Source organism: Rhododendron vialii, chromosome 5a, assembly GCF_030253575.1.
Source record: "Rhododendron vialii isolate Sample 1 chromosome 5a, ASM3025357v1".
In the NCBI taxonomy this organism is placed as follows: Eukaryota; Viridiplantae; Streptophyta; class Magnoliopsida; order Ericales; family Ericaceae; genus Rhododendron; species Rhododendron vialii.
The window spans coordinates 15,609,025-15,632,305 of record NC_080561.1 but is presented as its reverse complement, the minus strand read 5'-3'; the positions used below and the strand labels follow the sequence as shown (position 1 = coordinate 15,632,305).

General features: G+C 43.6%; 1 long non-coding RNA gene and 2 pseudogenes across 1 annotated transcript; 1 reads left to right on the top strand and 2 right to left on the bottom strand.

Moving 5' to 3' along the window:
- Positions 1-3,058: 3,058 nt before the first annotated feature.
- LOC131327625 (calmodulin-like protein 30) lies at positions 3,059-3,830 on the top strand (annotated as a pseudogene).
- A 539-nt stretch (positions 3,831-4,369) lies between these two features.
- LOC131327624 (B3 domain-containing protein Os01g0234100-like) lies at positions 4,370-5,257 on the bottom strand (annotated as a pseudogene).
- A 4-nt stretch (positions 5,258-5,261) lies between these two features.
- Positions 5,262-22,256, bottom strand: LOC131326271 (uncharacterized). The gene is made up of 7 exons (XR_009199956.1): positions 22,126-22,256; positions 21,928-22,023; positions 6,915-6,946; positions 6,659-6,803; positions 6,316-6,542; positions 5,537-5,613; positions 5,262-5,420 (listed from the first exon to the last, which is right to left on the bottom strand). It is a non-coding gene; the product is annotated as an uncharacterized LOC131326271 (long non-coding RNA).
- Positions 22,257-23,281: the final 1,025 nt, after the last annotated feature.

The following is a 23,281-nucleotide window of genomic DNA, read 5'->3' as shown; positions in this document are numbered from 1 at the left end:
ATGAAGGGAAATGTTTTCCGAGGAAGGAAATATTTTTGAAACAACATAATGACCGGTTTTGGGTGGCATTATGTGAGTTGTGTGCGTGTGTAAAAGACGTGTTTTAAAAAGGTTTTGAATTTTTGAAAACCGCAATGTGGCCGGACGTGGTAGCCCATTGTGTGGTGTGTGTTGAAAAACCCAATGAGAACCCGGAGTGGCGGAATCATTGTGGGGATACTCGGGAACCCGGAGCGGCGGAACCGAGGTTTTTAGATTTTGAAAACCCCAATTGGGAACCCGGAGCGGCGGAACCATTGTGGGATACTCGGGAACCCGGAGCGGCGGAACCGAGGGTTTTGAAATGTGTGCATTCCCATGGGAACCCGGAGCGGCGGAACCATGGTGAGGTATAGCTTGGTTATCCGCGGTACGGAGCCAATGCGAATGTTTTTGTGTGCCAATGGGAACCCGGCGCGGCGGAACCATTGTGAGGATACTCGGGAGACCGGCGCGGCGGAACCGAGGTTGGGTGTGTAGCTTGGTTATCCACGGTACGGAGCCAATGCAAATGATTTTGAAAGGTTGGGTGTGTTTAAACAAAGTGGTTTTTGAAAGGTTGATTTGTAAATGAAAATGTTGACATAGTCTACGATGAGTCGCATAGGAGAAACAAAGAAAATCTTGGACACCAACGATAGTTGATTAGCGAATGTGGATGTGTCATTGTTAGCTGTGTATACATGTATCATGTGGAAATCGATGTTTGTTTAACCTGTTGTTTGTAAGTTATGGGTTAGCGGGTATGGGATTACTCTACTGAGCTTTGTAGCTCACGGTGTTGCCTTTTTGGTGACCCTGACATATTATATCGGTGGTGATGCTGGTATAATGTGTTAGATTTTGTAGATAATCAGGGTAAGCAGATCACCGTGGAGGCTTTTGAAGCTGAGGAGCTGGCAAGAATGGAGAAACAGGAGGAGCTGTAGTTAGGAACCCTAGAACCCCCCTCCATTTGTATAAATATTAAACTCTTGTGGGAGTTTTGTTGTAATAAGAGCCAGACTCTATTTTGAGGTTTTTAATGAAAATGTCTTTTTAACGTACCCAAAATTCGGGGCGTTACAAAACTAGTAAGATCATCCAACTCTATATTACTGATCATGCTCAAATACCACTTAAAGCATAACGCCACATGTATGGACGCCTTTGAAATGAAAATCACTTATGCTTTATCACACAACAAGTAATGCAAACAATTCATGTATACATGCTCATAATCATCCTAAAGATTAAAATACGACTACTTCTAATGAAACGTTAAATTCCTATTTTTCAAAATCCGTTCTTTCTTCCCTTGTGGGAAGTTCAAAATAACACATGTTTCTTCGGAAAATAAAGTCGGAGTATTCAACATACTCCCCTTCCTTTTTAAACTTTTAGTAAAATGCTTTTCAAGTTCTCATGCATTTCATCATACAAGCATCATACAAGTTTCTATTTATACTTAGAATTAGAGAGTAAGGATAAACTATATACACTTAGAGATAATGAGGACGGAGAAATCTACCGTTCTTCTTGGCGGTAGGTACGGTTATGGAAAAAGTAAGTACGTCGAACGAAGTAACTTCCTACGATGAGCTTCCGATAGCTTCGAAAGAGAAAGGTTTCTCTCGAAACTAGATCTTGACTAAACTACTAAAACTTTTGGATCAGGAGGGTGGTCGAGTGGTGGTTTAGTGGTGGCTTAGGATGAGTTTCTTGAAGAACTCAAGAACAAAGAAGAACAAGTAAGAACAATGCAAGAATACAAGACTTTCTAGAGAGAGAAGTTGAAAGGTTTCAAGGTGTGAGTTGAATGGCAAGTGAGGGATCCTATTTATAGCAAAACTAACTTTTATTGAGAAGTTGAAAGGTTTCAAGGTGTGAGTTGAATGGCAAGTGAGGGATCCTATTTATAGCAAAACTAACTTCTATTACCCAATGAATAAAATTTTCCCTAGCAATTATTGTCCAATGTTAAAAAGGGTAATTATGATAGGTATGGTCTTGTCTTGTCATAGGAGGGGTTGCTTGCAAGAAATATCAAAATCATGGGCTAGGTTTATGATTAAAGAAGCCTATAAATGAGTTGTCATGCTTGAGTGTGAAGTTGGCTAAAAGAGGTAGCTTAATGGAGTGTACAAAACACATGCACACACACACACACTTCTCTCTCTCGGCTCCTCTATATATATATATATATATACCCTCTCTCTCTATATATATAATATATATACCCTCTTTCTCTCTCTCTCTCTATATATATAATATATATACCCTCTCTCTCTCTCTCTCTATATATATATATATATATATATATAGCTCCTTTATATATATATATATATATATATAGAGAGAGAGAGAGAGAGAGAGAGAGAGAGAGAAATCTAGGAAAGTAAGTCTTGGAGGGTAATTATTAGGTTTAGGGCTATAAGTCTAAGGTTGACATGCATGACAAGGTTAAGGTTGTTTCTTTTGGAAGCAAAATGATGGCTCCCTTTTGTCTTGTCAAATCTTTGTATTCTTTGGCATGTCTAGCTTCCATTATCCAAAAGATAAAGATTTCCCTAACATTTATTAACCAATGGGTAGAGAAATAAAGGTGATAGGTATGGGCTTTGAATGACTAGTCATGGGGTATAATGATTACCTCTAATGGCCTAATGGTTCAATTAGGGTTGGAAGGGATTCACAAGGCTCAAAGATGGTCAAAAATGTCCATCTAGGGTTAGGGAATTGTAACTAGGTAATTTGGTAGTTCAGTTCCTCTAACTAATCGGTTGAAAACTAATTCTACTTACCATGTAGGATTTCTAGTTAAGAAATATAATTTTTTAAGGGCTGAAATCTAATTATGACGGATTATAGAAATTAAAAAGGAATTTTAAAAGTAATACCAAGTAATTAAAATAAAATTCAAATATTTAACGAAATTTTTATTTACCGAAAATCAGGGTCGTTACACTTATCCTGTTGGCAAAAAATAAAAACAAAAATTAATTCGAGGCTTTGAAATTTGAATAGTGAATTGGTAATTATTTACCCCATGAATTGCTTAGAATGACTGCTAGTATCTTTGTATTATATATTCTCAAAAAGGGGGGGGGAAGGGAAGAAAGGCAATAGCTAGGAATCTAAAGCTCTTATTAAAGGAGGTCGGATTTCAGTTTAAGATCATCAACTTTCTTCATCTTCTACTCATACAACACCAAATAGCATTGGAAAATGTCGAAAATCAGTTTTCTTAGTTTCAAATATAGGAGTTCTAATTCAATGAACTCCTCCATGATTCCCACTCCAGTAAGCTTACCCAGAGAAAGGCAAAGGTCTAACTTGTCGGCCACTCAGGTAAATTTCCAACCAAATATGGTGGAAATGAAAAAAGTTTTTGACAAATTTTACACAAACAAGGATGGAAAGATCTCCTGCAAGGAGTACAAGTTAGCAATGAAAGCCATGAGCGCTGCAAACACGGAAAAAGAGGTGGCTAGGGCTTTTCAGGTGATGGATGCAGATGGAGACAGATTCATTGACTTCAAAGAGTTCATGAAAGTGAATAACGACACGGGGGAGGAGGAGGGGTGAAGCTAAGCGACATTCACAACACGTTCCGCGTGTTTGATTTGGATGGGAATGGGAAAATAAGCACGGAGGAGTTACGGGAGGTTATGAAGAAAATTGGAGAGAAGTGCAGCTTGGAGCCGTGCCGGAAGATGGTGAAAGGGGTGGTGGATAAGGACGGGGATGGACTAGTTGATTTGGATGAGTTTTTGAGCATGATGACACACAACAACTTCAAACTTTGCTAGGGTTTCCATGGCTTTTCTTCAAAAAGTTGGATCTTTACTTCAATAACATGTGGCTCATGTGCTTTTCTAATTATTTTGGCTCTCTTCCTTTCATTCAATGTCTGAATTAAATTTATAAATTCTTGCCTGTCTGAAAAATTTTAAGGTGTTTGGATCAGGAACCCGCGTATGCAAACACAATCAAATGATAGAAATTTGATTCTGGAGTCGCTATTAACTGGGTGCAAACAAATTTAGCGATTAATTCGGACAGAACAATGTCTCAAACAAAGCAATTTTTGTAAGGCATTTGAACCGTTTCTACCATCTTCTTAGCATCACATATTCTGCAGCAAAAAAACTTCAGTCTCTCATCTTCTATAAATTAGATCCGGAAGGGCAGCATGAATCCAAAAATAATTAAAAAAATCCTGCTTACAAAGTTAGAAAGGACATGAATTTGTAACCATCTCCACCGCTGTCCAAGCTCGATCTCCTTTAGTACCATGGGAGTGAAACTTGACTTCGGTCGTTTAATTTCGGCTTAACTCAATTTAAGGTCTGAACAGTAACCAAGAGACATTACAATCTAAGCTTAACTGATAAGTACAAAACAACTTATCAATTCGAGAAGCAAGATCATAGATATATGTATGGATATCTACACATAACATAGCAAGACAAGGTTCTTATTAGGCACCATTTTCTTCATGTAAGATCAATCGATATATAACTACATGGTTGGCTGGTTGCTATGAAAAAACATAGTTTTTCCCACCTTTTCCCGCCACACATCATGGACTAGGATACAAAAACATAACATAATTCAGAAGGTATTGCCGGGGAGCATCATCATTACAAACATATTAACATCATACAGAAGATAAAGCCATAGAGCAAAAACTACCACGGAGCATCAACTTCTTCTTGGAACTTGTGTTCATAGCCCTCGACCTTAGATTTTAGAGCCTTGATAATTGCACCCAACTTTTTGGATGCCGCCTTCAGCTCAACTACCTTAGCCTCAAGCTTTCGTATCTCATCATCCGCTTGAAATTTTCTAGTTTTAGCCTCTACGTACTTCTTGACATCCACATCAACCTCTGTTTTAATAGCAAGGCTAAGAAGGCACCGTAACCAAGCAAATAACCGACATTCATTCCCACGAGCTCAAAAGACTTCAAGCTTTTTTCCCACACTTCGAATTTGTCCCGAGAAATTGTAAGGGTACATCCTCTTATGGCATCAGCTATACTGACAGTTTCAGAAATAATACCAGAAACCAACTTAATGTTAAGGCCACGGAAAAGCCGTGCATGAAGGAATGCACTTCTACTCTGGCAGAGGTTGAAGTAATTGACCCATATATGTTTTGGAATCTCTGAATCTATGGACAACCCATCAACCAAAATATTGAAGTGCTTAAAGCTTTTGACATCCCAGATAAACCAACCTCTTCACAACCATTTTCAAGTTGCACAACGGATTCTGTGAGTTTAGGAACTGATTTTTGGAGGCTTGCCTTCTTGACTATAGCAAGTGGAAGAGAGATTGGACGCTTCCTCTTCTTATTATCCAGAGCTATTGTTCCGTTATCTGCATCGTCCTTTTCTGAGATCAACATTCAAGCCAAACCATTACGATTTAAGTTCGAAAAAGTTGTTCTTGACTGCTGACTCTGCAAAATTATACTTGGACCACTGAATGCTGTAAATACATCAACTAACCTGTATCATCTTGTTTGACGTGAGCATCAAGGTTAAGAAGGCTAAGAGCACCATCTACCTCAGTCAAACCATTGGCCCTAAAAATGGATGTGCCATATATGAGGGAACACGTAGTCAGAATGGATAAGGTCTTTGTGGAGAAAATGCTAGGAATGTGTTTGGATCAAGGGTTCATGGACGGAGTTAATTACAGAAGGAGAGATAACAATGAAGAAACGAACTCTCGATTACATACTTTTGTTACCTTTTCCTTTCCCTTTGTAAATCCCTCCACAAATCCATGATCCAAACAAAGGGTAGGGACACGATCAAATTGAACATAGTGACTATTGATATTATTTCAACCCATCAAACACGGCTGTTACAACTAAAAAGGAAAAATGGTTCCATATGTATCCTCTACCTCTACAGAAGTAGCGAAAACTGAGAAATTCATATTTTGATTCGTACTTCCCCTGCTAGCTGCCACCATTTTCATTCCACTAACCTCATAAAACCAGCACATTTGATGCCACCACTAACATTGACTTATTTAGTTTCATCATTCGCTATTCAATTTTCCTCCTGCTCCCAGGCTGATTCATACTTAGCGTTGCATTCTAGGAGGTATTGTAACAAAAAGCTATGAACCTAGGTTTGTGAATATATAGAAAGATTTTATATTGGACAATAGGCACTACACCTAATACTATAGTCAACCCATCGCCAGGGTTTCATTTGTTTAAGACATGATACATACTGAACCATCAAAAATAAATAAATACAACTTCAAATGTTACCTTCATTTTGTTTGGTTCAACTAACTGAAAGATCAAGACATCACCCTCAAGCAATTTGTGTCCCATTGCAAAGCTTCTCCACTTGCCACTAAGTGCCCACCTTCCTTGAATGTATTTCACTTGAAACTAATGTATTTCACATGAAACTGTTCCCCACTTTCATCTTCCAAAATTACTGAGGTATCCTTTTTAGGTAGGTGCGACTTGCTGAAGGGAACAGGAAGCCCCTGTCAACAAAAGAGTGAGTTTGTCCCACAAAACTCTCTGGCTTGACTTGAACTCTGTACATTACAATAGATTCCGAATTCAAATGCAAATCGAAATGCAGAGGAGTCATGATTACCATCCAAAAACATCTCGAAACATGCGATCGAACCAATGGTTTTACAAAGCTAGGAAATTCACATCCCAAACTGGACTGGATCTCCTCAGCTCGAATCATGGCAGGTGTCTTAACTTCAACAGGCAACCCAATCATTGCAGACTTACTTCGTTTACAGTTTCAAAAACAGCCAGAATTTTTTTTACGATCCATAGTCACATTTCATACTCAAGAAATTTCAAAACAAAAATTCAGAAGATTGACATTTATAACCAACCTCATGGGCTTCCCTGCATGATTAGATACCGCCTGTTCAAGAAGTTAATAGGTTTGCCATTAGTTTTTCCATCCACAGTTAGTTAAGAAATGAGAGAAAAGCCCCATTCCACCAAGGGAAATAAGTATTTATTTTTTAAATTAAAGGTGATGTATTGTGAGAGAATGACATGTCTCGTAAAATGAAAAATAAGTAGTTAAAAAATAAGAACCTTAGAGAAACAGGGCCTAAGTATAATAAGAGAACCATGAACACCTAATAACTTCCACATCAGATTAAGGATAGGATGGCAATATAGTGTAAAGTCAATCTACGTAGATAAAAAAGACAAGTGTGATGATCCAAGACAAAAGCTTGGCAAAAGGGGAGATAATAAGAGATTAGTGACTCTGATAGTCATGGGACATACAAGGATAGTGCCACGTGGTTTGACAAACTGGGTGGCACTAGACAGAGGACAATAGCGAAAGAGGACTCGTGATCCCAAAGTACATGTGGCATTTCCACATGGTACTCAAACCAATGTCGCAGCATAGAATTTTACGGGAGGGACATTATGATTCACTTTTATTGGGTAATCAACCAACATGGTGTATGTTTCGTTCAGTCGGGAGAATGACATTGGCTATGCCACATTACTTCGGCTTTCGGCAGCACCTAACAATTTTCTGAAGCCAATACACCAAATTGTTGAGGCAAAGCCTTTTCACTAGCCTCTTCTTACTAAATTCAGGTAGGTATATTACAGAAGCAGAAACAAAACACCCAAATTATCCAAGGATTACCGGCCTTAATTTGATGGAATCCCATAAATCTTGCAACTTTTGGAGCCCTGAATCTTTAGCATATACTTTTTCTTTTTCTTTTTTTTAACAGCAAAAAAGAACAACATATTATTTTTCTACTAATAAAACATAGTTTACCAAACAGGTCCAACAGTTTGTAGTGCGTCATGTACTTGTTAATTGTTATTAGTATCGAGCATAGGTGTGTCCGGGAGCATGCATGTCCAGGTGTCAGACCTCCCTAAACCCAATTGTGGAGGCTTCGGTAATGGCCTCAGTTATCTAACCGGACCACCATTAACCGAGGTCTCATATCAGACGGGACAGTATGCATTCTCCTTACTCGCTCGGCGTCAGGTCTCCTGTTGACACTTCGGTTAATTACCGAAGTGTGCATTCCGTTAGAGTCTCTTGGCAGAATGCAGCATAGCAGGAGGGGACCAAGAGCGACACGTGGCGAAAAGGATCATCTGGGCAGGTCTGCCCATGTGCTTCGTAACCGTCTAATCCCGTGCGTCATCTATGATGTCACCGAGGGCGGTTACCTAAGCGTGACCTCCACGCACTAGCTTGGAGCCCAAGTTAACCTAGGTCTATAAATACAAAGGGATACTCATCTTTGAGAGGTATGCCATCTTACCCTAACCCTAGACCTAAAAGCATCTCTCCTTACATCTAACTTGATCGTCGAAGGGTCACTAGGCTATTCCAGCCTTAGTGACTTGTTGCAGGTCCAAGCGGCGGAGGAACAGAGCAGCGGTAGAGAAGCATTAGTTCAGGCCAAGGTCCCTCCTCCTAAATCGAACCCCTACAATTGGTGACTCCGCTGGGGACCTAGCCACCCTTTCAACTTTCACCTCCCCCTTTCTGCTCCGTTCAAACGTCCAGAATCAAACATGGTGGAGATCGACAACGCACATCACGGTGGTACCGCCCACGGGCTCGGTTCCCTCATGGACCACAGGCTGGCTTCTGGCGGAGCGGCCGCCCTTGGAAAGACCCATGTGTCCGTCGGAATTGGCGCCAGAGCGTCAGCTCCAGACGCAGGCCCATCTTCCGAGCTCCACTCCTACATCCGCCATCTCGAGTGCAAAATCGACGATCTCACGACGGTCGTGGACCGCGACAGACACGTCCGAGACGAGTTGGCGGAGATCAAACACCTCCTCATCTCCCCATCTCATTCCTCCGGGAGCCGCGGCGGAAGAACAAACCGTCGCACCCCCCCCCACACAGTCACGAAGCCGGTCACTTGCTAGAGCACAGACCCCGCCCTTCAGTCAAGGATCGTCTTGAGTCACCAAGAGCGGTGGACACACGAGCTCCAAAAGACACATCGCGCAGGGACCGTTCTCGCTCTCCTGCGCAACTTCGAAGGAGACCATCGGCCTTTGACAGGCTCGGTGGTGGGAGCGTCTCTGCCTCCTCCACCCACTTCGTCCTTGTGGGCAGGATAGGCCGGGAATCTACCCCTAGCCTCACAAGGGCATCCAGGGGAGATGATGGCCTTGTCGAGATCCAGACTAGAGGATACCGCGAGCGCCTGAAGGGCCCTCGAGCCAGAAGTCCCATCGTCTCGCACCCCGGCGGCGCACACAGCAGGAGCCCGATAACCAAGCGCCTCGAGCCTTCTGCTCGGGATAGCTACCGACATCATCGCCAGGAGCGTTTTCCCAAAAAATCGGTTAGTATTGATCCAAAGAGAAAGGAGCACGAACAATTGGACAAACTCGTCCCCAAGAAGCGTACAGCGACTGAGCGTCCAGACGGCCCCGACCGTTCGATCCGACCTCATCGCGATGCGCGACTTGCGCGACTCACGACCTTTCCCTTCACAAGAGAGATCGACTCGGTTACCCCCCCCAAAGGATTCTCCCAACCCAAGTTTGCCAAATATGACGGCAAGACCGAGGCGTACACTCATCTGGTCCAGTATAAAGCTGTCATGTCTCTGTTTCTTCGGAATGAACCCTCGGACGACGCTTTCCTGTGCAAAGTGTTTCCAGCAAGCCTCGGCAACTTGGGCCTCACCTGGTTCAATCAACTCCCGGCTCGGTCAATCTCCTCGTTCGACTCCCTCTGTGACGCTTTCATGGCCCGGTTCGTAACGAGCAACAAGCACGAGAAGGAGATCGACTCCCTCTTAGCCCTCCGCAAGAGGAACGATGAAACGCTTCGGCAGTACGCCGACCGTTATTGGGAGTTGTTCAATGAGATAGAAGGTTGCGACGGTGTCATTTCTGCCCGAGGATTCAAGCTCGGTCTCACCTCGCAGGACAAGCAAGTCTACGACGACCTCGCTCGCCATAAGCTGAACTCTATGAAGGACCTTATGACTCAAATTGAGGGCTGGTGTCAGCTCATCGAATCCAAGGCAGAGAGAGGCATCGGGAAGCCTACAAGTTCAAAGACATTAAACACCTCGGTATCCATACCGGTCCTCGCACCTGTCTCAACACCGAAAAAACAGGTCAACACAATCAAGCAGTCGCCGAGGAGGGGACCGAAGCCAAGCGATTTCAACGCTGAAAAAACCGTCTTCACCATTCCCATCTACCGGATCATCGACCAAGTGAAGGACCAGCCCTTTTTCTCCTTCCCCAATCAAAAGCTCAGAACCGAAAATGGGAAAATCAAGAATCCCATCGTTCGATGCAGTTACCATAGCGAACAAGGTCACTTCACCACAGCATGCAAGCCCTTCAAGGCCTACTTGGAACAGCTTGTTGCTGGTGGCCACCTCGGCAACTTCATCGATCACGAGAAGACGACGGCTCGGGCACAGCGGACCGAAGCAAATACCGAGGAAGAAGTGCAGACAATCCACGTCATACACGGTCCCTTGAACCCCGAGGCCGCTCGAGTCATCCGGGCAGAGTTGAATGAAGCCTCCTCCTCCAAGCAGGTCATGTTAGTCGGCCCCGAACCAAAGCGCCCTAGAACCGATGACGGCTCCAAATGGACGATAACGTTTACCGAGAAGGATCTCGACCGCGTCCAGCTTCCCCACAACGACGCCCTCGTGGTCACGCTACGCATCAGAAATTTCAACGTCCGTCGCGTCCTCGTAGACCAGGGTAGCTCGGCCGAAGTCATGTATTACTCTCTTTTTAAGGATCTGAAGATTCCCGAGACCGACCTCCGTCCCTCCGAAGTTCCCCTTATCGGCTTCAACGGAGTTCCTGTCTGGCCCATCGGTATGATCACTCTTCCTGTCCGTGCCGGCTCGGTAACGCTCGAAATGGACTTTGTGGTGGTCGACGTCCCTGGCCCTTACAACGCCATTGTCGGTCGAACCTGGCTGCATAGGCTTAAAGCGATTGCCTCCACTTATCACCAAATGGTACGTTTCATTGGCACTCACGGGCACCAGGAAGACTTGTACGGAGACTAGACCGCGGCCAAGCAATGCTACGTCAACGCCGTCCGAAGCACCAAACAGACCTCCCGGGTAAATCTCATCGAAGCCCCCGAAGCTCCAGTTCTGGAGGACGTCGGTAGATCACCCGACGACAAAACCGTTGAAGACGTGGCCACTATCCCAATAACCGAGGACGGCTCCCGCTTCTTCCTTGTCAGTTCCTCACTTAGTGATACTGATCGGAACGAGACGGTAGCTTTTCTCAACCGAAATATTGAGGTGTTCGCCTGGACCCCCTATGAGATGCCCGGGCTTGACCCCTCTTTCATCTGCCACGAGCTCAACATCGACAAAGACAAACGACCGGTCGTACAGAAGGCACGACGGTCCTTTTCTATTCACTCCGAGGCCGTCATTGAAGAGGTCAACCGACTCCTGAACGCAGGGGCAATAAGAGAGGTCCAGTATCCCAAGTGGCTGGCCAACACTGTCGTGGTCAAGAAAAAGAACGGCAAATGGCGTGTTTGCGTCGACTACTCAAACCTCAACGACGCTTGCCTGAAGGACTTCTTTCCTCTTCCCCGTATCGACCAGCTCGTCGACGCCACCTCCGGACACGAGCGACTCAGCTTCTTGGATGCGTACCGGGGCTACCACCAGATCACGTGAAGCCGTTGCATTCCAGTGCTGTTCAGAGCACTACTTGAATTTGTCCACCTACAATTGGCGCCGTCTATGGGAAACGAAAGAGTTCCCTTTGAAATACGACCATGGTGGAAGTAGATCCAGCAACACCACACGACCCAAAGGATGTGTTAGTTGGAGAAGGGGATAAATCTCCACCCGGGGCTCCGAGAAAGCCCGAGGGAGGACACAAGAGGACCACGAGTAAGGGCCGCCCCCTTGCCGTCCATGGCAACTCCAAAAATAGAGATGGAGAGACGGCATCGAAATCCACGAGAAGGACTAAATCCCATCGAGGGGACGAATCGATTGCACACTCCAGGAGTGTGTACCGTAGCGAAGACGTTCTTGACAAAAAGAGGCAAGAGATCGAGGAGTATGCTCGTTTGATCAAAAAATGAGAATATGAGATCAGAGAACTAGAGAGGATCAGGAAACATCCGGAGGATTCTGGACTATCTCGAAGAAATTCTAGAGGCAGTGAATATGCTTTGGTACAATACAAAAAGGCTCCTTCACGAGGAAGAAGGAGCAGAAGCAGAAGTCCGACCCCAAGGCGACATAAAGCTTCCCCACGAAAGGGAAGGAGCAATAACCGAACACCCGAGCGAAGGAGGGTTTCTCCGAGAAAGAGGAGAAGCAGAGGTCGAAGCTCTACCCCTGAGGAGGAAGGGAGTAGGAAACATCATAGGGACAGGTACGAGAGACCTGATTCCGACTGGGAAAGAACTAGATCCAAGAAAGGACCAGAGGATGAAACCATGACTGCACGGGAAGCAGCACAGAAAGCACTTCAGAATATAGCATCCTCCCCTTTTGCAAAAAAGTTACAGGAGGCTAGGTTGCCGACCAGAGTAAAACACGGAACGTTCATCCTCTACGAGACAGATGCTGATCCCGTGGCACATATACAGCATTACCAGCAGGCAATGTTTATGCATGAAGGAGATGATGCAATCATGTGCAAGATGTTCCCGTTGAGTTTAGGGAAGGTTGCTTTGTCTTGGTTTCACAGATTGGGCTCACGCTCCATCCAAACATGGGTGCAGTTGGCCGAGGAATTCACTGCACGGTTTTTGACGAGCAGGAAAGCTCCGAAAACTTTTGAGAGCCTTTCCTTTATGAAGCAAGGCGAGGATGAGCCGATCAGGACATATGCAAAGAAGTACTGGGAAACCTTCAACGAGATTGAAGGTTGTAGCGAAGAATACGCAATAGCCATGTTCAAGACATGCTTACCTGTTCAGGGGGAACTGCGTAAGTCCCTAAACATGAGTCCCGTGCAGACATTGGCAAAACTGATGGAGCGAATTGAGCAGCACGCCAGGAACGAGGATGACATTCTACCGGAGGATGGTAAGCTGGCCGCTGAGCAAGTAAAGGGGCCTATAAAGAAAGCAGACAAGCCAGAGCCCAAAACTTATCGTGAAAGAAAAGATTATGGGCAGGCGAAGAAAGACCAGTATAAGGATAAACAAGCCCCGGATCCCAAGTCATTCTTTTCAATAAACACGGTTTGGAAAGAGCCCATCTACAGGATTCTCTATCGAATAAAGAATCAACCTTATTTCAAATGGCCCCCAACTCTTGGTGGGAATAAAGATGCAAAACGTGCTACGAATCAGCACTACAGTTACCATAAGGATTAGGGCCATATGACTGAGGACTGTGAGATGTTTAAACGGCATCTTGATGATTTGGTTTCGCGAGGTTATCTCAAAGAATTTATCCAAGAAGATCCCAAGGATAAAGACAAAGCAATGGAGTTGGATTACGAACAAAATCCAAAAGGGGTAATCCATCTGATACATGGATTAGCCGAACCTTATACGAGAAATGAGGTGAGATTGCTTCAGAGACAAGTGAAACATGACCAACATGTGATGCAGTTGGGGAAGAAAAGAGGGCGCAACGAAGGGGCAGACAACGAGGGCATAGTTTTTACGGATGAAGATCTGGGAGGAGTCCAAGTACCTCACAATGATGCTTTGGTCATAACCCTACGAGTTGGGGAATATGATATGGAAAGAATCCTGGTGGATTCAGGGAGTTGCACTGAAGTGCTATACTACGATGCATTCAAGAAACTGGGGCTCACTCAAGAAGATTTGGTACAATCAGTAACTCCTTTGGTCGGATTTGGAGCAGGAGCAGTTTGGCCGTTAGGCAAGGTAACTCTGCCTGTTCGGGCTGGGACAGTGGTGCTACGAACCGACTTCCTAGTGGTGGACGTACCATCCTCCTATAACATGATTATAGGAAGAACATGGTTACATAAGATGAGGGCAGTCTCTTCTACTTACCATCAAATGGTAAAGTTCCCAGGATCCAATGGGATTGAATAGATCAGAGGTAACCAGAAGGTAGCTCAACAATGTTTAGTATCCATCGTAAAACGCATCCAAAATGCCCACCATATCAATTCAGTAGAAGTCCCCGATCAGCCGACCATCGAGGATATCGGAAAGGATCCAGCCGAAAGGGTAGTTGAAGGTTTAAAGAAAATACAGATCAACGAGATTGATCCTGATAGGTATTTTTTAATTGGGGAATCACTGCCAGCAGATGAAGAGACTGAATTGATAAGTTTCTTAAAGACTTATGTCGACGTATTTGCCTGGATACCAGAAGAAATGCCTGGGGTAAGTGCAGACGTAATTTGCCACCATTTAAACGTTGATCCTCAGCATAAGCCAATCGTTCAGAAAAAACGGAGGGCAGCCGTGCAGCATGTGGATGCAGTTATCGAAGAGGTCGATCATCTGTTGGAGGCCAAAGCAATATGTGAAGTCTATTACCCAGAATGGTTATCCAACACTGTTGTGGTGAAGAAAAAGAATGGAAAGTGGCGAGTCTGCGTAGACTTCACAGACCTGAACAAAGCCTGCCCAAAGGATAGCTTTCCACTTCTAAGGATAGACCAACTCGTAGATGCCACTGCTGGATATGAGCGAATGAGTTTTCTCGATGCATATCGAGGATATCATCAGATTGCCATGTTTGGGCCAGATCAGGAGAAAGCTTCTTTTATTACACCACGAGGGTTGTACTGTTACAATGTCATGCCCTTTGGATTGAAGAATGCAGGGGCAACTTATCAGAGATTGGCAACCATCATGTTCAGAAAATTGCTTGGCAAAATTATGGAGGTTTACATAGATGACATGGTGGTGAAAAGTAAAGCTGGGCAAGGCCATATTGCAGATTTGAGAGAGGCATTTGAGATTTTAAGGAAATACAAGTTGAAACTCAACGCCTCGAAGTGTGCGTTTGGAGTCAGTTCTAGAAAGTTTTTGGGCCATCTTGTAACTCTAAGGGGGATAGAGGCGAATCCCGACCAAATAAAGGCCTTACAGAATCTGCAGAGTCCTCGGACAACGAAAGAAGTCCAACGGTTGACTGGGATGGCAGCAGCTTTTAATCGATTTATTAGCCGGTCAAGTGACAAGTGCAGACCTTTCTTTCAGCTGTTAAAGAAAAGGGAAGGGTTCAAATGGGGAGCAGAATGTGAACAAGCCTTCCAGGATCTGAAGGGATATTTGGCCTCTCCTCCCCTTCTTTCGACTCCAGAACCAGATGCCGAAACAAGATATTTGCCCCTCGAGAAATTAGTCCTAGCACTAAGGACAGCAACCAGAAAATTGCCACATTATTTCCAGAGTCATAAAGTTGTGGTTTACACGGAGTTCCCGTTAAAATCATTGCTACGAAAGGCAGACTTCTCGGGAGGGATCTCAACTTGGTCTGTAGAGTTAAGCCAATACGATATTGATTATCAGCCGCACACAGCAATCAAAGGCCAAGTGTTGGCTGATTTTGTGGCATAATTCTCACCCACAGTTGCACCTTTGCCTCCTACGAGAAAGGAGTGTGAAGCGAAGACACCTGTAACGAAGAAACGGGTAATTGCAGAACAAGATCCCTTGGAATGGAAACTGTTCGTTGATGGATCAGCTTGCAACACTGGATCAAGAATCGGGGTTGTGCTTTTACCCCCTGAAGGATCAATGTTGGAACTATCTGTCGGCTAGGGTTCAATGCATCAAACAATGTGGCAGAGTACGAGGCACTCTTAGCTGGTTTGAGAAGTGCAAAAACCCTAAAAGCTGAACGTGTTAGGGTGTATTCTGATTCACAACTCGTAGTCCATCAACTGTCCGGGCAATATGAAACCCGGAGCGAGAAGATGGCGGCCTATGTACAAGTGACCAGAGATCTGCTCGATACCTTCGAAAGGGTGTATATTGAGCAGATAAGTTCTGGAAAGAATGCTCATGCAGATTCATTGGCATGGTTGGCCGCAGCTGTACCATCTGAGTTTAAAAGAAAAATAGCCGTGGAGTATCTGATTGAGCCGAGCATTGGGAGAAGCGTGGAGATGGTCTTGGACGTGAACCAAGGACCAAGTTGGATGGACCCAATTGTGGAGTTTTTACGAGATAAAACACTCCCTTTGGACAAAAAAGAGGCTCACAAAATAAGGACCAAATCTGCTCGGTTCTGGTTATCCCCAGAGGGAAAACTGTATAGGAAGTCTTTTACAGGACCCTACTTGCTTTGTGTGCATCCTGAGATGGTGCAAAAGTTCCTCCACGAAATTCATGAAGGAACTTGTGGAAGCCATGCAAGGGGCCGGTCCATCGCCCACCGAGCAATCACCCAAGGATATTGGTGGCCGTACATGCAAGAAGACGCCAAGGTGTACGTTAAAAATTGTGAGAAGTGTCAGAAGTTTTCACCAATGATTCGAACACCAGCCGAGGATCTGGTGCCTCTGACGAGTCCCTGGCCGTTTGCTCAATGGGGAATGGACATAGTGGGTCCATTGCATAAAGCAACTGGGAATCGAAAATTCTTGCTAGTTGCAACGGATTATTTCACCAAATGGATTGTGACAGAACCATTGGCTAAAATCACCGAACCTATGATAGAGAGGTTCGTGTGGAAAAGCATCATTACTCGTTTTGGGGTCCCATACTCATTGATTACAGACAATGGATCCCAGTTTCAGAAGAAGTTCAAAACTTTCTGTGCCCAGTATGGGATAAGAAATTATTACTCAACTCCGGCCTACCCTCAAAGTAATGGGCAGGCAGAAGATTCTAACAAAACAATTCTTGATAGAATTAAAAAGCGGTTGGATAAAGCAAAGGGGAAATGGCCTGATGAATTGCCATTGGTACTTTGGGCATACCGAACAACGCCTAGGAGGTCTACGGGAGAGACCCCCTATTCATTAGCATATGGAACAGAGGCTGTTATTCCATTGGAAATAGGTCTGCCGACCAACAGGACCACTTTGGTTGAAAGTGGAGGAAATGATAGAGCCTTGGAGATTGAATTAGACATTGCCGAGGAACGACGAGAGCGGGCCCTGGTGCACTTGGCCTCATACCAAGAGCGGCTCATCAAAAGTTACAACAAGAATGTACACCCACGAGAGTTTGGTGTTGGAGACCTTGTGCTGCGAAAGGTGCTCGGCAATACTAAAGTGGCTAATGAGGGAAAGTTAGGGGCAAATTGGGAAGGCCCCTATCGAGTTACAGAAATCGCGGGCATTGGGGCTTATCGATTTGCAGACTTGGACGGGAACCCAGTCCCAAGACCTTGGAATGTCCATAATCTGAGAAAGTTTTTTATATGAATAAACTTTTTTTTTATGCACATCGTGATTGTGTGAGAGTTACGAATAAAACTCTCTTGTGTTCTAGTTTTGTTATTCTAGTTGCAAGGGGTACAAATAACGCCCTCTTGAGTTTTTCAGATTATGAATGAAGTTACTTTTTTAGTGTAACTGTTGTGTTCTTGGTATTTGTTTTAAATACGAACTCCGAGATTCATTTCCCTCATTCGTATTGGGGAGCAGGGTATACATTTAAGTACGTGACACTTAAATACAAGTACGAAACACTTGTATGATTTTTATTGATTTAAGTACGTGAAACTTAAACACAAGTTTAAGTACGTGAAACTTAAACACAAGTACGAAACACTTGTATGATTTTTATTGAAACTTAAACACAAGTACGAAACACTTGTATGATTTTTATTGATTTAAGTACGTGAAACTTAAACACAAGTTTAAGTACGTGAAACTTAAACGAATACAAGTATGGAAATACTTGTATGGAATTTAAACACTTGAGATGCATACGAATACATGCATAAAGTACGAGAAACTTAGACAAGTACGAAATACTTGAAACATGCACAAGTACGAGAAACTTAAGATACTTGGCTTCATACATGCTTAAAAGTACGAAAGACTTACATAAGTACGAAATACTTAAACGTTTCAAACACCCATGATAAAAACATTTGGAACTGGTATCTTGAAGGGAACAATTCAAACCAGATGCCAAAACAGAAAAACGAAGACAGAACTCATTCATCTTCAGTGAGATCTTGCACAGTTGTAGGAGCAGTTGTAGGAGCTGCTGGTGCAATTAAGTCTTCTGTGGTATTTTCATCTCCAAGTTGACCACCACTGACTTCCTTTTGGCCAGGGTTGGTCATGTCATTATGAGGTTCCACTTCAGCAACAGGTTGTTCAGACACGTTCACCGCCTGCTCTTCATCCCTCTCCTCTGCAATATCTTCCTCACAGCTAGCAGCAGCACTTGGTAATTCAATGTTGGTCCAAAGGGGAGATGATTCAGGAATCTCCGCTTTTGCAAGGCAGGCTGTCCAGAAAGCCACCCAAACTTGGTCCTGAATTCTAGGCATCTGGCTTGTGTAGCTTTCTGTAGCAACTTTGATTCCTTCGTTGTGTCCTTTTTCCAATGCAGCTTTGGCTTCATTCTGGCTAGCTTCAAGTTCTTTCAGCGTCTGATTCAGACTATCCTCAGCCCCCTTCAGTTGACCCTTGAGTCCTTCAGCTACCCCCAGGGCTTGGTTTCTTTCTTTCTCAAGCCTGATAATGGTACGTTGTAGCTTGGTGTTCTCATTGACAAGTTTGGCACGTTGGGGCTCGGACTGACTGAGCTTTTGAGCCATGGCCACCATCTTTTGCATCACCTGGAATGATCAAACCAGCTATGATAAACATAAATACCAAACGATGTGGTACGATGTGGTTTTTAAAGGAATAATTTACCTTGGCATTATGGGACATAAAAGTGCTCAGGAGATCGTCTGGAGACATTGCAACTTCTTTCTGCATATCTCCAGGCAATAAGAAGGCCTGGGATAATGCAAGTGCAGTCCCATCAGTCTCAACAGTGTCCCGAGCAGTGATAGCTCGGTTCCCATGAGAGAAAGAGGGAGCCCAAGCAGGAGCAGGAGATGAGGAGGATGGTGGGGGTCTTTCTTGGGATTCTTCCACCCGTTGACGTTTTTCTCTGTGGAGGGCTTCAATTTCTTCTAGAGAAAATCCAATAGGAGCATCAGTTTGAGTCTGGATACGACGGCCATGACCTTGACCACCTTGGCCCCGAGCAACGTTACGACCCCGACCAGGAATGGTGAAGAGGCTGCCTAAATCAATTGGCCGGTTCATCTCCGGAGGTGAGGGGGTGAAATCACTAGAAGAAGAGCTGGATGTGGAAATGGAGGCCTCCTCAGCAAGAGGGATCGGTTCGTCAGAGATTGGAGGTGTCCGAGAACGCCTCTCTTCTTGTTCGGGGACTGGTCTTGAAGGACCAGCTACTGCAGGGTTGTCAGCTGCACGGGTACGCCGATCAATAAAACCCCCGTATGATGCTTTGTAGCTGAGTAGTACCTGAGCCGCTCTTGCTCGGCCAGCAAGGTATGTCCCTTCACCGTTGAAAGCAAGTGCTCGTCTGATATCAGCTACGTGCACTTGAGGGGTTATGATATTATAACCTCGGTTAATGTTTGATGCTGAAACAAAGCAAAGCACAGATAATTAGAAGCACGAAAAAGCTTTTCCTATGAAAAAGGACAAAACATATGAATTAAGGGGAGAGCACTAACGTGGGCTCCCGAATATGTGAGGGGCACGGAAACCAATCACTTGGCCGTCCTCATTTCTGGGTTCGAAGTTGCCCATAACGATCAGAAAGTCGTCGTCATCCCCTCGAGCAGAGTCAGGGAGTTCAAGGACTAGCTTCTTTCTAGAATCCCTACTTTTCAAATAATATGTAAGGGCATCCCTGGTTCTGGAGATACTATATAAATGGTGAATGTCGTATAAACCTAAAGAAGTCCCTAACATCTGGTTTAGGGCATTTATGCCCATAACTACTCGAAAGAAATTAGCAGAAACCTGCATTGGGGAAAGCCTATAATATGCTAAGACTTGGCGGAGCAGAGGGGCTAAGGGAAACCTAACTCCGCCTTCAACGACGGCTACTACTGGAATGTGAAGGGTGTCAAAATCGAAACTTTCACGAATGGCATCCTCAGGAGCCAAAACAGTAGCTACGTTGTCAGGAATCCCATATCGAGATCTGAAACTAGCCATGGTTTGAGGAGTATTACAGTGTCTCCGAAATCTTCCCATTACCAGAAAGGTTTTTGGGGTTCTTTGAAATATAAAGAAAAGGGGACGATAAAACCCTAAAAAGTGATTGTAAACAATCCACCAGAGAAATGGAGCAGTAAGAAGAAGAATGATGACTTACGAAAATAGTCGATGGAATCCCTAAAGAGCAGAAAGGAGGAGGCCTTGAGATGATGAACAGAGCTTCAATGGCGGGTAAAAGCTTGAACTGTCTTTTTCTGCAGAGGGAGTCTAGGAGAGAGATTGGGGTTTTGAAAATGGGACGAAAACCCAAAAATACCCTAAAAGTGGGGTGGCGTACGTGAAACGTCACCCCAGACGCCGTTTGGAGTGTTCCGTTCCCCAAAACACGTCTGTCTGCATTTAATGTAAAGCAATACAATGATCGACACATGTAAAGATTAGGGCTAAAAAGCCTGTGATGGCCACACGAAAAGATGTTTTCGCCTTGGCAAAATGATGAAACATTGCACCAATATATGAAATAGGGTGCAGGAACAAAATGAATTTGCTCGGAGAAAAGAGCTTTACTCGTCATCTGAATAAAATATAAACGAGTAAGGCTGGGGAGCAAATGTAGGGAGGTAATCCCGAACAGGTCCAAAACAAGCCCGAGCACGGTCAAAAGAAAAGGTCAACGCGATATGGACCAGTGACATGAGAAGTCAATGGTCCAGAGAGGTCGTACGATTCTCGGTACAATAACACGAGATGTTATTGGACCAAATACAAGGAAAATGACATGAGATGCCACTGTTCAAGACACTTGTCGGCAAGAGAGAGCAGAACAGGAGGAAAGCTCCTTAGAAAGGAAATGGTCCAAAATTACTTCCTTAGGACCAGTTACATGTGAAGTAACTGGTCCAGGCCGTCTGTTCGGTCATGAGATGAGAGAAGTCCTATTAGAGGGAACATTCTAGAAGGGTCCAGAATCACTGGTATTCCGTTAAGGGATGAGATCCCAAGAATATAGGATCTAAGAAAGATACCCAACGAGTATGGGATGTTTGGCTTGATATGGAAAGAGTCCTACAAGGATTAAGGAAATAAACTGATAAGGGAACGAGAATCCAAGAGATCCTAGTTTTCCTATATGAGGTAGGAAACCTAGGGCAACATGGATACTTGGGCCGCAAGCATCCATAAATCTATAAATAAGAGGTAAACCTAGAGGTAAAAGGTACGCAATACATTGTATTATTCGATATTCACCTACTGATAATTAGGGTTTCTTTAGTACGAAATACTAACAAAGGCATCGGAGGGCCTTTGCCACGAGAGGCAAAGGTGCACTCACTCCTTGTCTATTTTGCAGGATAAGGGTTTCGTTGACAAACTAGGGTTCCGGTCAAGAGGCACGTGAAGCCGTTGCATTCCAGTGCTGTTCAAAGCACTACTTGAATTTGTCCACCTACAAGTTGAGTACTTAATATTCTGATCTGACGCAAGTAGTAGTAAACGATCTACAGAGATATCTAAATGGAAAATGATTTTGATTCTCCAAAATTTGTCGACAAGTTTTGGAGTGCCATCATAAAAAATGTAATGCCAAAATCATTTTCCTAAGAAACACAGAAGAGGAGAGTACTATAGATACTTCAATTTACTTAACAAACTACAACATTTTAACAGTGTTAATAATAAAAAGGGAGAGTTCTTTTTCTTTTTTCCTTCTTTTTTCTGATCACGAGAAAGAAAGGAGAAGAAAGGAAGTCTCACGTGCTTTGATTTGGATAAAGAAAACTTCTTCTTGGTCTTCCCCAACTGACAGTTCATCTCCTCGTGCAAATCCCAGAAATTCTTCTTTCCCTTAACCTAACCACCACCAACCAGATCTAACATTAACCCAGAAAAATTCACAAAAACAAAGTGGCACTATATACATAATGAGTGTATGCATGTTATAGAGAGAGAAACCGTGGAGGAAGGGGAGGGAGTGGAGGGAGACAACTGAATGAAATTGGGTTTTGCTGATTTGGGGCTATGGTAACGTTGGGAATTCGTAACTTTGAACCTGCTTTACAAATACCAGAGTAGATTCACTTTGCTTACCTGACTTTACCTTGCCCATCTCTCACCCACTAATAACTTCTTCACTTCACAGTTTCTATATCTATACTAATAAAATGGTTTAGCGCAGTTGTTAACTGATTTACCATGGTGGGGTGTTAGAAAAGCTGAGCCTACATAGTCTTCTTAAAACTCGGGCATTTAAGAAAGGAAAGTTAGGGCCTTAGGCCATCCACAGTGGTATAATCAAAAAAGGATAATCAAAAGTTGACACATCAGCTTTTGATTATTCACTTAAGAGGTTGTTAAGCTTAACAATGTTAAGCTTCACTATGGTCACTTCTAGTCCATAATCAAAATATGGGGTCCACTACAATTTTATTCTCTCTCCCCCCTATTTTCCGTCATTCACTTCCCTCCATTTACGTTTTTTATGAGTTAAAATATATAGATTCCCTTTCTTAATTTGAAAAAAAAATCGGCGACTTCCTTGCCTCCTATTATGATTTTTTCCTTTTTTTTTTTTTTTGGGGATGGGTAGTAGAAACAGGAAAGAAGAGTGAAACATCTTAATCCAGCGACGATGGATTGAATTATAGATGATCGAGAGATATAAGTTTCACTTTTGGAGGAAGAGAAAGAGAAATAGTTTGTTGGTGAAGTGAAAAAGATATAGAGTAGCGAAAAAGCTTAGCTACATAAAATTTTTATTCTTCAATTTTATTTTTTTAACCAAAAAAAAAAAAGAGTGGGCGAAGAAGGAAAGAAGAAAATACTAGTTGAAACACATGTGTATACAAATTTTCGAACTAGTTAACTTAAGTGGTGTAGGATCCACAAATTTTGATTATTGAAAAAGGTTGTTAGTTTTGGTTATCCAAAGCCCAAAATTTGATTATTTCTAAGGATGTTGCTAAATTTGATTATACCATTGTGAGTAATCTTTTGCACCAATATTGTTAACTTTAAAAACAATTGGCATTTGATTATACCACTGTAGATGGCCTTAGAGCATGTACACCGGTTTAGGTAAATTTTGAGTAATAATTGCTACTGAATAGTG